Here is a 12,409-nt window from a genome sequence, read left to right as displayed (position 1 = left end):
ATCACCATACATTACATCATAAAAGGCTATTCATTTAATACTTATCTCCCCCTCTAGACCATAAGCTCTCTGAGGACAGGGACAATGTCTACTTTTTCACTGTTGTATTCCTGTGCTTAGCACATAGTATCCATACGTATTTTTTGGAAATTAGATAAATAAGTGAATGATTGGGCTAGGTCATCCCACTTTTTCAAGGGTACCAAATGTATCTGTGTTTCCCATGTGCTACCAACCCCACATGGGAAAAATGTCCACTTCACTCCATCATGCAAATTCCCATTTCTTGCCTCAGTCTCTGCCTCCACTCAGGATGCGTAATGAGGCACATACTCTCCTTCCCTGACCCATCCAGGGAATTCCCAGGAAGTGTGGTCTCATTCTCTGGACCCAGAAGGACAATCTTATCGGAATATGATATCAAACATTAGTACATTTCCCCAAACCTTAGTCATTTTGTTTGAAAATAACCCTACAGTTAGGACAAAAAGTTCCCCCAGGGGTAGCTGTGCTGAACTTGCCCACGCCATCAAGTGGTGAATAGTGTGGGGGTAAGTCATTTCTATAATCTTATCAATACGTACTCATCTGTCAGTCATTACTCTAGCCAAAACCTACAAGCCCCTAGGAACATGCCACAGATTGTAGCGTGGGGTACTCTACACTCACACAAAGCCGGAAACATTTATGTCCCCCATTTCCTCTCCTCTGAAAAATTCCAGAGCATTAAAAGAAAAAGTGAATATAGCTCTGACCCAGCCATATATTACAATTTACATGACCAAGCAAGACACCTATTTTCTTACACCGTTTTATTCCGGTTAATGACACTTTTGAACTTTGACTCAAAACTTGCTTAAAAACTGGTAATCAGATGGCATATTCTAACTAACCTTCTAGAACAAAGGGATAGTCTTTCCTAAGGAAATATTGATATTTCCAATTTTAATTAGGTATAAAATATGTAGCAAGTTTAAATGGTAGGTTGTATAGTTTTTACCCATCATGGTTGCAAAAATTTGGGGGTTTGACTTTTAACTGGGACACTCATTCCTTATACATACACCAGGTGAAGGAAAATGTTCCCTTTCTACCAAATCTGTACTCTTTTAAATATCCATTCAGTTCTTTTAAAAAGTATCAGCTCTATATCAGTTTCTTTATTAAAGGTATTATATATTTATTCAAGATAGTTCTTTAATATCTCTCTCCAATATTTAGTAATACCTCTTTCAAACCTGAATTTATATAGTGAAAGGAACCAGCAATGGAGAACAGGAAATTGTCAACCTCACGTTAGAGCTTATGGTAAAATCTTGAAAGCCAGTATCTTGAATCTCTAAACTTGGACGTTTTCTTGTTTTATTTCCTCCTCCAAAGGAAATACACTCACTGCCTTATTGTAGACATAAAACCAGAGGAGACAAATCCATCTCTTACTCCCACAGCTCTCCCAGACACTGAGTTCCCTCTGAATCAGACTCGGAGACCACCTCCAACAGGAGTGACCTAAGCAAACCCCGCCCAAATGTCATCATCAGGCATCCCACGATGACGATGACGTGGAGACTGTAAAAATTTTATCTCGTGCAAACTAGAGCCCTCAACATTAGAAGCCACTGAAATATAAAACTAAATATTCTATCTCTTTTGAAAAAACTCCGGGTAAACGGCATTACCTGTCCCCTGGCCTGATGACACCTCTTGTTGCGTTTTCCCCACCCTGCGGTGAGCACGTGGAAGGGGTGTGGCCAGCACACCTGTGCGAATTGGGGACTGCAGCAAAAACGGAGCCGTCGAGAGCTGTTCTTTTATAGCAGGCATCCCCAAAACTCAGAGAGCCATTCCGTGAGGCGGTGTTGCATGGAGGTAAAGTGCTGGTCCTGGAACCAGCGGGGGGCCTTCCCAAATACTCCACTTACTAGGCACCTGACCTTGAACAAGTGACAGTAGTGCCCCCTTATCCATGGTTTCACTTTCGGTGGTTTGTTACCTACAGCCCGGAAGCAGATGATCCTCCAGACACCGTGGGAAGATCAATAGCGGCCCACCACTACGTCCCAATGCCCACGTCATTCCCCTCACTTATCTTATCAAGCAGGCATTTTATCATCTCATCATCACAAGAGGGAGGGTGAGTACAGCACATTACGATATTCTGAGAGAGAAAGAGAGGGAGGAAGGGGTCACACTCACGTAACTTTTACTACAGTACATTGTTATAATTGTTCTATTTTATTATTATTGTTAATCTCTTACTGTGCCTAGCAGTAATCTGACTAGCAGGCAGATTTCTGAAGAGTACTCATTTCCTTGAGGTCTCTGCTCATTCAGTCCACTGCCCCCGCCATGGATGGGGGGTGGGGGGGGCAGTGGACTGCTCTATGTAATATCTTTCTGCTTCAATTCCTTTATCTATAAACAGTTTGATTGTTGTCTCCACCTCAGGCAATTGTGAGAATAAAATGAGTAGCACTTGTAAAATGCTCACCATATTACCTACACACTAAGCAATAAATGATAGCTCATTATTATGAGAGTTCAAGAAAGGCATTAACAATAAATGTTAGCTCATACCATTATTTACTTCTTCCTATAATTAATTTCTAGCTCCCAAGCTTTTCAAGGACCTTGGCTCGGACCTAATCCTTTAAATTACACCTCACTTCCTCCTCCTGTCCTCAGTTACCACTGAAAAATAAAATGTCCCTTCCCTCATTCAGCTAGTTCATTTTGGGATCTATGAAAATTTGAGAGGAGAAAGCCAGGTGAGGACTACCTCACGAATGGGAAGCCATTCTGTCATTGGTTTGCTCTACCTGAGGAAAAAAAAAATTCACTTGAAATATCTGCTCTGAAAAATGAGGTGGAAAAAGAGAATCTCCTTTATTATTTGAGTGTTTTATTTTACCTAGTGAGTATTAAGATTCCTTAAACTGGCTTCTTTTCAATGAATGTGTATGTATGACCCTAAGCCCACTAGTGGCTAATAAATTGATCCACTGATAGTTTACCCAAAGAGTTCTTTCAAGGAACAGAAGACTCTGGGCAATTTCCTTCTTCCTAACACAATTCTATCTTACTTAGTTTTATTTGGGGTTCCTGGTATGGGACACACAAAAGAAGGGAAGCAGAAGTGGGACCTCTCAAAGCTTACCTCTTTGTCCTTGAACCCCTGAGGAACTGGGAGGTAAATGTGTCCATTAGCTTCACCAGATTAGAGCTATGTTCAAATCACCATCAACTGTTTAAATTGCAGTGAAGCTCCAAATAAGGCGAAGAGAAGGGTACTGAAAATAAATTTGGCAAGAGGAAGTTCCACTTCACTTTATCATCCTTTTCCCAAAAAAGCCTTAGGAATGGGAGGTGGAATGAAAAGTAGGTATAAGGGCACACAAGTCACATGTGATTTTCCCAGCACCCCAACCTGAGCAGGTGGAGTATTCTGAAGAGGGCTGAGGTGGCAGATGGCCCAGCTGTAGCCGTTTGCCCCACGAAACAAGCTGACAAGTCCTTTCTACAGTCTTCCGTGTCAACACTTGTCTCCTCTCACTAACTGCTCCAGGGTGCTACGTGTGGGGCAAGGAGAGCACTCACACAGGGAGGCTGTTCTGCTGTGAGGCATCTCCTTCCACTGTCCCAGAAGCTGTGCCTGGGGTTTAAGGTGCAGCTGGCCACTGGCCATCCTCCTCTCTGCTCAAGGTTTGGAGTGGAGCTGGAAATGATGGCAAGTGGAGAGCCTGTCCCATTGTCTTTTCTGTCTTTCTGAGAGCTTTGCTGAGAAATGGGAAGTCCACGGATATAAGCTTACAGTAGCAGACTGACAGGGAAGAAAAGTATGGAATGGATTGTGGGGGGAGGGTTCACTTGTCTCTGAACGGCTAGCAGGCAGATTTCTGAAGAGCACTCATTTCCTTGAGGTCTCTGCTCATCAGCCACTCAGTAACTGTACTATCATTCTCATCACCACCTGACATATGCATGCATGAACTTGCTTACCTGGCAACCCCAGCCAGAGTGTAGCCCCCCACATAGAACCGAGGCTGCTTTGTTCACTGCTTTCTCGCAGCACCTAAGACAATGCCTGCATTATAGCAGGTGTTCAGTAGACAACTACTGAGTGTATGGGTCAGTCTGTTGCCACTGTTACATAGTGTGCGTACTAGACTCCTGGAAACAGAAAAGGATGCCCGACATCAACTTCACAAAAGTCCAATCTCATTTCCACAAATGAGGAAACTGAGCCTCAGATTTGGTTTGCTCCAAATCTCACTGAGCCCAGAAGAGCAAACTGAGGCTCAGTGGACCACTGCCCAGCCCGTCCTTTGTGAACATAGACAATTTGGCTGAAAACAATGACGTAGGACAGGGCGATGGAGAGAAACTGGACAGACTTTCCCGGACAATCCTGGGACATTGCCCTTAGGCAAAGGGGAGCACTGATCCCAGAGAAACAGAATGAATGAGGATGAATAGCAGCCACCGTACCCGTGTCAGACAGGCTGCACACCCGGGGATGGCCATGCAATACAGCAGATGGCCACACTGAGATGGGACAGCCGGCGGCAGGGGTCCGAGGTGAGTGCCCCAGTGAGGACCATCACAGTAAGTTGAGTGCCAGAACACAAGGAGGAGGAACTACACTTGGATTTAGGTGTTGTGCTTCCCAACTCAAAAATGAGCCACCACCAAGTGGTCTCAAGCTGGTTCATGATTGCCTAAGGACATATGATGGAGATCATGTCTTAGCCTTCAGCAACCACACAACCATATTGCCAAGGACTGTCTACACCTGCACATAAGAGAGGGTGCTTGCTTTGTAAACAGGAGTATCCCACTCTCAATTCACTCAGTTCAGAACTATGTAGGTCCAAACAATGCTGGGGCTCAGTCAGTAGGACCATTTATCACACAAAATAGTGCCCTCCAAATTAGCACTTGTAACCAATTATGGCAATATTTGGCTTCTAACTAATCACTTATTGTTTTATTTTACATTTTCAGCATAAAGTTCTGAAAAAAATAATAAGCTTCATTTGGGAAATATTTTTTAAATGTCAGAGAGATATCAAGGTGTTCTACAGGCAATTGACTAAATTGTCTAAAGACGTTCATATTAACTGGGGTACAGATGAAGACGGGAAAGTCACCCGTATTGTATAGACGGTGTTTGAAGACATAGATATATAAGAGGGCCTGGAGGAAGCTTTTAAGAGAAGAGGGGAGCCAAGAACTGAACTGTGAGGGATACCAACATTTGAGAGATGGACGAAGAAAGGAACGAAATCAAAGAATTGCCAGAAGAAAACAAAAGTGTGCTGTTTCTATGGATGAAGATGGAAAGAATGTCTTAAGAAGAAAGGAATGGCCAACAGTGTGACTCCTATTTACAAATGTATTCATTCAACAATATTTATTGAGTATCTACTATGTACAGAGATCATTCTAAGCACCAGGAGTTCAATAGAGAATAAGGCAGATAGTTCTTCCTCTCGTGGAGTTTGTGACCTAGTGGAAATTCATACAAATCAAGTCAGATAAGGAAGGAATGAAAATCGTCGTCAAGTGTGGTCATTGGGTAGGTGGTCACTGGAAAATTCCGGGAAGGCATGGAGAAATGGAAACAGTCAGAGGGGTTTGGGGATATACAAGAACTGGGACAGCAATAAGACAGGACTATTCCGGCTGGTTATTAAGAATATTTGGGGGTGTGGGTAGGGGAGAAAGAGCCAGCAGAGAGAGGAACCAAAGACCCGGGAAAGAAGATAAAAACACACAGAACAAATTTATAAACACATGCATGGGTAAATATAGCTTGTTGTGGTGCAAATTCTACTCCAAGAACAGGAAGGAGGTTGAATTTGGCACCCATTCCCTGAGTGCCTTATTACATGTTGAGCACTCTGCTAGATTCAGGAGGATACTCCTTGATTCTAAGGACCTCTCAGTCCAGTACAATAACTGAACGAGAGTAAGTAAAATGATAGTCATTAGGTATTGAGTGAGACACTGTTCTCAGCACTTACAGGGCATATCACACGTAATCTTCCTAGCAAACCATGCAGGAAGGATGATCACTGTCAAAGCGGGGGCTTTGACAGATGATGCCACTGAGGGACAGAAAGGTGAAGTACCTGGCCCTAGAGACAGTGGGTGAATAATGGAGTCAGCAATCGAACAAGACAGCTCAAGCCCAGAGCCTGAGCTCTTACCAACAGAAGTTAATCTTACTTGCTTTTGTTTGCCCCCATGCAACACTTCCCCTGACATAATGTCTCTTTTCAGGTTAGGTGGCTACTTGTCAACACCTAGGCCCTCCAAGTCAAGCTGCTGGTGCATCTGGAAAGTGAGTTCAAAATGAATGTTTGTCTTACTTTCGCAAACTCAGTGTGACAAACGAATTACCTGCTTTGAGAAGATGAGCACACGGCCTGCTGGGGATTATTGTTTGACCTGAAGGGCTGGCACCTGGCAAGCTCTTCTCTGCTTTCCAAAACCTTGAAGATCTTGGAAGGCTCTAGTCACTCTTTCAAAGAGAAAGTCTCTCAAGACCTTCAGAATAATTTGACTCTAGCCCCACCTGACTCAACCCAGATGAAAATAGTGGGGTATAGAGAGATGCAATAAAGCAAGCCATAGGAAACATACAGAAATGGGATAAATGGGGTGGAAGACTTTAAGGGTGTCTTATTCTCCAGAGAACATCGGATTTAAGAAGAAAATGAAAATAAAGTCCCGGAGGACACAAACCATTACAATCAATCAAGAAACAGCCCAAATATTTAGATGAACAAGCCTAAAACTAGTAATATAGTCCACTCAAGCAACCCCAATAAATCCCACTAGCAATTTTTTTTTAAAAAATTGACAAAAGAATTCTAAAGTTAATTTGAGAAAAAAGAAAACCTTTAAAAAGAAAATAATGCTGGGGGGCAGGGTGGGGGTGGTAGAGAAAGAGAAACTTGTCCTACCAGACTAGAAGCTATGCTATAATCAAGCTATGATAACCAAAATGTTGGGGTTCTGGGGCAGAAGTAGGCTGACAGATCAACGGAACAGAAAAAGGCCCTGAGAAAGACACCAGCGTACAGAGGAATTTAGCATATCGTTAAGCTGTCATTTTGAATCGGTAGAGAAATGAAAAATTTTCCAATAAATGGTGTTAGGACAACTAGCTAGCAGTTTGAATAAAATTTAATTTAGATTCTTACCATGGGTCTTATTCTAAAATAAATTCAGGATGGGTTAATTATTTAAATGTAAATCGAATGCATAAAAACACTAGAAGAAAATTTAGGTGGATATTTTTACAATTCTGATGTGAAGAATTTTCTAATCATGTCGTCAGAATGAGAAACCATGAAGGATAAATTTGAATACGTAAGAATTCAAAACATTTGGATGGCAAAACCCACTGTCACCCACATTAAAAGAGAAAAAAAAATTAATAAAACATATGGCACGGCCTCTTTGACAGGAGACTGAGAAAAATAAGATGCTCATGCTTCTCTGGTGAAGTACAGTTTCAAGAAACACTTCCTGAGGACACTCTCAGTCTTAGGTGCCAAGGACACAGCTAAGCAGGGAGATGAGGTTCCTGCTCTCACTGAGCTTATGATCCAGTGATGAGTGAGGCAGATAGGAAAAAAAAAAACGTCTTTCATGTCACGCAGAGATGAGCAGTATGATTAAAATGAAGCCCTGTGCGCCTGAGAGATTAGTTGGGGCTGGTGAGGAGCAGGGGGTCAGGGAAGGTCATTTTGAGGAAGTAATCATTAACTGAGGTCCAAAGGACAACAAGGAGCAACAGAAAACTGGGGCAAAGGTTTTCCGAATGGGGAAGCAGCCAGTGCGAGGCATGGCATGACAGAGGGAGAACCAGGCCTGTGTGGGGCCGGGGAGGGGGAGGTGAGAGAAAACCTGTGGCCACAGTGCATGTCGTTGGGGCAAAAGGGAGCCCAGTGGGAGTAGAGGCTGAGGACCGGGTGCAGGCTGCAGGTCACAGCTCTGTAAGTGGTGTTACCTTTTATTTGACATGTGAGGGAAGCCACTGGACCTTTGAAGTAGGGCACTGACTTCTGGTTCCCTGAAGGAAGACTCTGCTGCCTCGAATTGCTTGGAGATTTCCACCAGAGTCTACCAAAGCCAGGGCACATGGTGAAGTCCTAGGCATGTTCCCCTCAAAATCAAATCACAACATGAGAAGAATCCATTCAAAACAGCAGAATGGAAATGCCAGTCTCCAAAAGGTTCCACCAGGTATCATATATAAAGAATCGCAGGGCTCCTAACCAATTCGGAGGTACATCTACTATCTTCAGCCGTTTGCACTTTTTTCCACTTCGTTTTTTCATATTTTTTTAGGCTTTGCCAACCCAGCCCAGTTAAAGACCAATTTTATATATACGTTCTGGTTCAGAATCTGAGCTCTTTTTGAAAGCTCATTAATTTATAAGCAGGTACCTGAGCTTTATTATTTTTTTAACTTCAGTTGTCATGAATATGTGAAAAGTCACCGGAAGCCCAGCTCTTTCATTTCTTGAATTAACCAAGAAAAATCATGTACCTTTCAGAAAGAGCTCACATGTGACTGGGGAAGAGACTTGTATAGAAATGGACGGAAGCATCTGCATTTGTGTGCACACATGAGTGTGGGGGGGTGGAGATGTGCAGAGGACCACGACACGCACCCCAGGTGACAGACACCTACAGGTAGCCCAAATTCAAATCCAGTTCCTCATAACCCAGCTCTGACTTCATCCCCCTGTCTCCCACTCAAGAAAGTAGTTCTGGGCACCTGGGTGGCTCAGTCACTAAGGGTTGGAGTCTTGATTTCAGCTCAAGTCATGCTCTCAGGGTCCTGAGATTGAGCCGAGTCAGCCTCCGCGCTCAGTGGGGAGTCTGCTTGAAGATTCTCTCCTTCGCCCCCCCCCATGCACACGCATGCATGCTCGCTCACTCGCTCTCTTGGGGGGGCGGCGGAGAGAAAGAAAGCAGTTCTGTGAATTGAGGGAGAAAGGCAGATGACTATGTTGAAATATCAGCAGACGAGATGATCCCACTCTGCTATTTGCCCTGAATCATAACATGATAGAATTCAATTCAAAATTCAAAAGGGACATGAAATTGTTTTTTCCAGCAAGCATAGGCCCCAAAGACAGAAAAACCTGAAATATGCTGTGTGGTAGTAAAACAAAAGTTACTCTAAACTGTAATGAGTAGAAACAACAGGTAATTCATCGGTAGAAATGAATGATAGTTCGGAAAATCATCATCCCATGAACTGATTTCAGGCAAATAGGTCTGCTCCACTCGGGTGTGTGTACTACTATTTCAGCTCATCCTACGCACTTACTGAGCCTTCCCTCTTGCGCTGAGACAATGCAAGGTTGTCAGACCCGATCCCTGAGACTAAAGGAGAGTGGGGCACATCTCCTGCTAAGTTTCTGGAGCCCACGAAGGGAGCACTGCTGCCAGAACCACGACCTGAGCAGCACCCCCTCCACGTGAGCTCAGATCATTTGTTTTACTTAGAGTGTAAAAAAAAATACCATGTTGCTAAATCATGGTTTTTACTTATTTGAAATGATATCACAGCAAAGCTATTTTACTATTACAGAAGTTCAGAATATATAAAGAAAGTAGACAGGGGCGCCTGGATGGCTCAGTCGGTTAAGCGTCTGCCTTCAGCTCAGGTCATGATCTCAGGGTCCTGGGATCAAGTCCCGCATCGGGCTCCCTGCTCAGTGGGGAGCCTGCTTCTCCCTCTCCCACTGCCCCTCCCCCCTGCCCATACTGCCCCTCTCTCTCTCCCAAATAAATAAAATCTTTTAAAAGAAAAAAAAAAGAGAGCGTTTTAGAAAAAAAAATAACAAAAATCATATTTTAGTTTTTAACATCTTCATTCTTGTTAAGTGAAACACTGGTTCTGGAAGCTGCTTTTTTTTCTATATTTTTCTAAAACTTCTTTTCAGAGGAGCCCTCTCTGTTCCTCTGTACCACATTCATTCGACCAACCTCAAGTATCTGCCATGTGCCAGCTAAGTTTGACCCAGTCCATGGCTCAGAGTTCCTGTTTCCTTGGGTTCTGTCAGCACTGAGACCAGCAAGTACAGCGGCAGGTGTAATTACCGCAGTGACGGATGTTCTCCAGCACTCCGGCAGGGTACAGAGGATTAGTAGATCCTACCCTCTCTCTCATGGAACCTTCTCTTTTCCTTTCAAAGTACAAAGTGAAAGGCATCTTCAGTTAAACCTGATTGCCATGATTACGCTGATTCCGGTGAAGTGAGCTACCAGGCAGGAAATGACGCTAATGGCTAGAATGTCTGACCCCATGGGGGCTGATGCGTAATCCAACAAACTCATTAGCATCAAAGTAAAATAATCAAACCGATTAAGTAACCCATCAGGCACGAAGCAAGTGAGAAAAGGGGAAAAAAGGAGCATATGCTCTGGCAGCAGGCCTGAACTTCTGACTCAACACACAAAAACAGACAAACACAGAACAACAGAGGCGCGAACTTCTACACACAGGCATGCTCGCACTATCAGTCACATACACAAACGTTCACACCACACACTCAGACACACTCGTGTATGTATCGAAGGGGAGCAGAATATGCCACCCCAAAATCTGTTTCTTTGGCATAAGGATTATTTGGGGCTGGTTATCTCTTTTAAGATTTTATTTATTTATTTATTTATTTGTTTATTTATTTGAGGGAGAGAGAGAGAGAGACAGCATGAGCGGGAGGGAGAGAGAGGGAGAGAGAGACTCTCAAGCAGACTCCATGCTGAGGGTGAATCCCAGAAACCTGAGATCATGACCTGAGCCGGAACCGAGAGTCAGATGCTTAACTGACTGAGCCACCCAGGCGTCCCTGGGGCTGGTTATTTTTAAGAAACAGCAGACACGGGAGAAGCTCTGAAAAATGAATACCCTTTTGTGAGACGTTTACATTTATGAGGGAAATCTCCGTTTGTGAGAGCATCTCCCTCTTGGTTCCAGGAAAAGGAGGATAAGTACATCTCTAGAAACTCTCAGCAATGGAGAAAATGAGGACTTAGATCTTCAAAACAGCCTCACCCCCGTTTACTGGTCACCTCCCCTGACTGGCCTGCCCCCACCATCTTCTCTTGTCTTTAGCTGGGCATGGTACATAAGGTGATGGTGTGGGCTGTTTCTGGGAGTTAGTCCGTCTTCCTGGGGTTCTCCCATGCCTATGGGAGGTGTACATGATATTAAACTTCCGTTTGTTTTTCTCCTGTTAAACTGTCTTTTTGTTACAGGGGGTCTCAGCCAAGAATCTAGAAGCGTAGAGGGAAAATTAATATTCCTTCTCTGCAATGCACACCAGCAACACACACAGACACAGGCACTTCACACACTCACACTCATACACCAACTCATGTATATACACCAACACGCACAACCTCACACGCTCCCTACCTGACAAAGGGAAAACAAAACTCTCCGGATGTGGAGATAGAGTTCCTCATGACGGGAACTGCAAATATGTCCTTTTCTTTCTATTGCTAACCTCCTCATCCCTCCTAAAGATGCGCAGAAGTACAGAATGGGACACCCCCCAAAGGCAGTCCGCAGGGGTGGGTGGGGAGCGGGGGTGCCTTTGCTTGCTCCAGGCAAAGCACTTCTGTGAAAGAATTTCAGCATGAAATGGAGATTCTCACACACGTATCCTCAGAAAATCGGAACTTTAAGAGCTGAGAGATTGCTTTCCATTAAATGCATGCTTGACAGGAGACCAAGACTTATCTCCTGACAGATGAACATCTGTCAAGAATCTCTCCCCATCCTCAAGCCAACAAATTTACTGCTTCACGCCTGACTGGATTTCCCCTCTTTGCACTCCTTGCCCCTAAATATACAGCCCACCCCAAACCTCTCCACAGACTCGCCTCCTGCTTGCTCCAGCCTGCATTTCCTGAATTGTAGTTCCTCTGTTACTTCCAAATAAGCCCAATTTTTGGTCATTTGAGCTGGCCTCAGTTTACCTCTGTATTTAGATTGACACTTTTTTTGTCTGCAAGTAAACCTCAGCCTGACAGCCATAGTGATGTCATCTTTGATTTCTGGAACACTTCTCTTCTGAAAAATCAAAGCTTTCACACTGACCAGTTCATTTGTTCACTACGCTATAGTATTATTGCTTGACTTTTGCAGGCAGGGAGCACTAAAGTGGTTTCCCCAATGTCACATGCAGACGATGGAGACGAGCAGTGAACTCTGGTCTCCTAGATGCTAGTGCTCGTTTTTTTGTTTTTTGTTTTTTGGATTTTTTTAAGTTTTTATTCATTCATTTGAGAAATAGAGAGAAAGCCCAGAGGGAGAGTTAGAGGGCGAAGCAGCCTCCCTACCAAGCAGAGAGCCCGATGCGGGGCTCCA

At 43.9% G+C, this 12,409-nt stretch overlaps 1 long non-coding RNA gene across 1 annotated transcript; it reads left to right on the top strand.

The window, feature by feature from the left end:
* The first annotated feature begins 1,302 nt into the window (after positions 1–1,302).
* On the top strand, positions 1,303–11,605 carry LOC135364699 (uncharacterized). The gene is made up of 4 exons (XR_010412187.1): positions 1,303–1,869; positions 2,000–2,134; positions 5,005–5,578; positions 6,286–11,605. It is a non-coding gene; the product is annotated as an uncharacterized LOC135364699 (long non-coding RNA).
* The last annotated feature ends 804 nt before the right edge of the window (positions 11,606–12,409 follow it).

This window comes from Mirounga angustirostris, unplaced genomic scaffold (assembly GCF_029215605.1).
Source record: "Mirounga angustirostris isolate CCGP_5_RB_7025 unplaced genomic scaffold, mMirAng1.0.hap1 SCAF_6, whole genome shotgun sequence".
In the NCBI taxonomy this organism is placed as follows: Eukaryota; Metazoa; Chordata; class Mammalia; order Carnivora; family Phocidae; genus Mirounga; species Mirounga angustirostris.
This window is presented reverse-complemented; position numbering and strand designations above follow the sequence as displayed.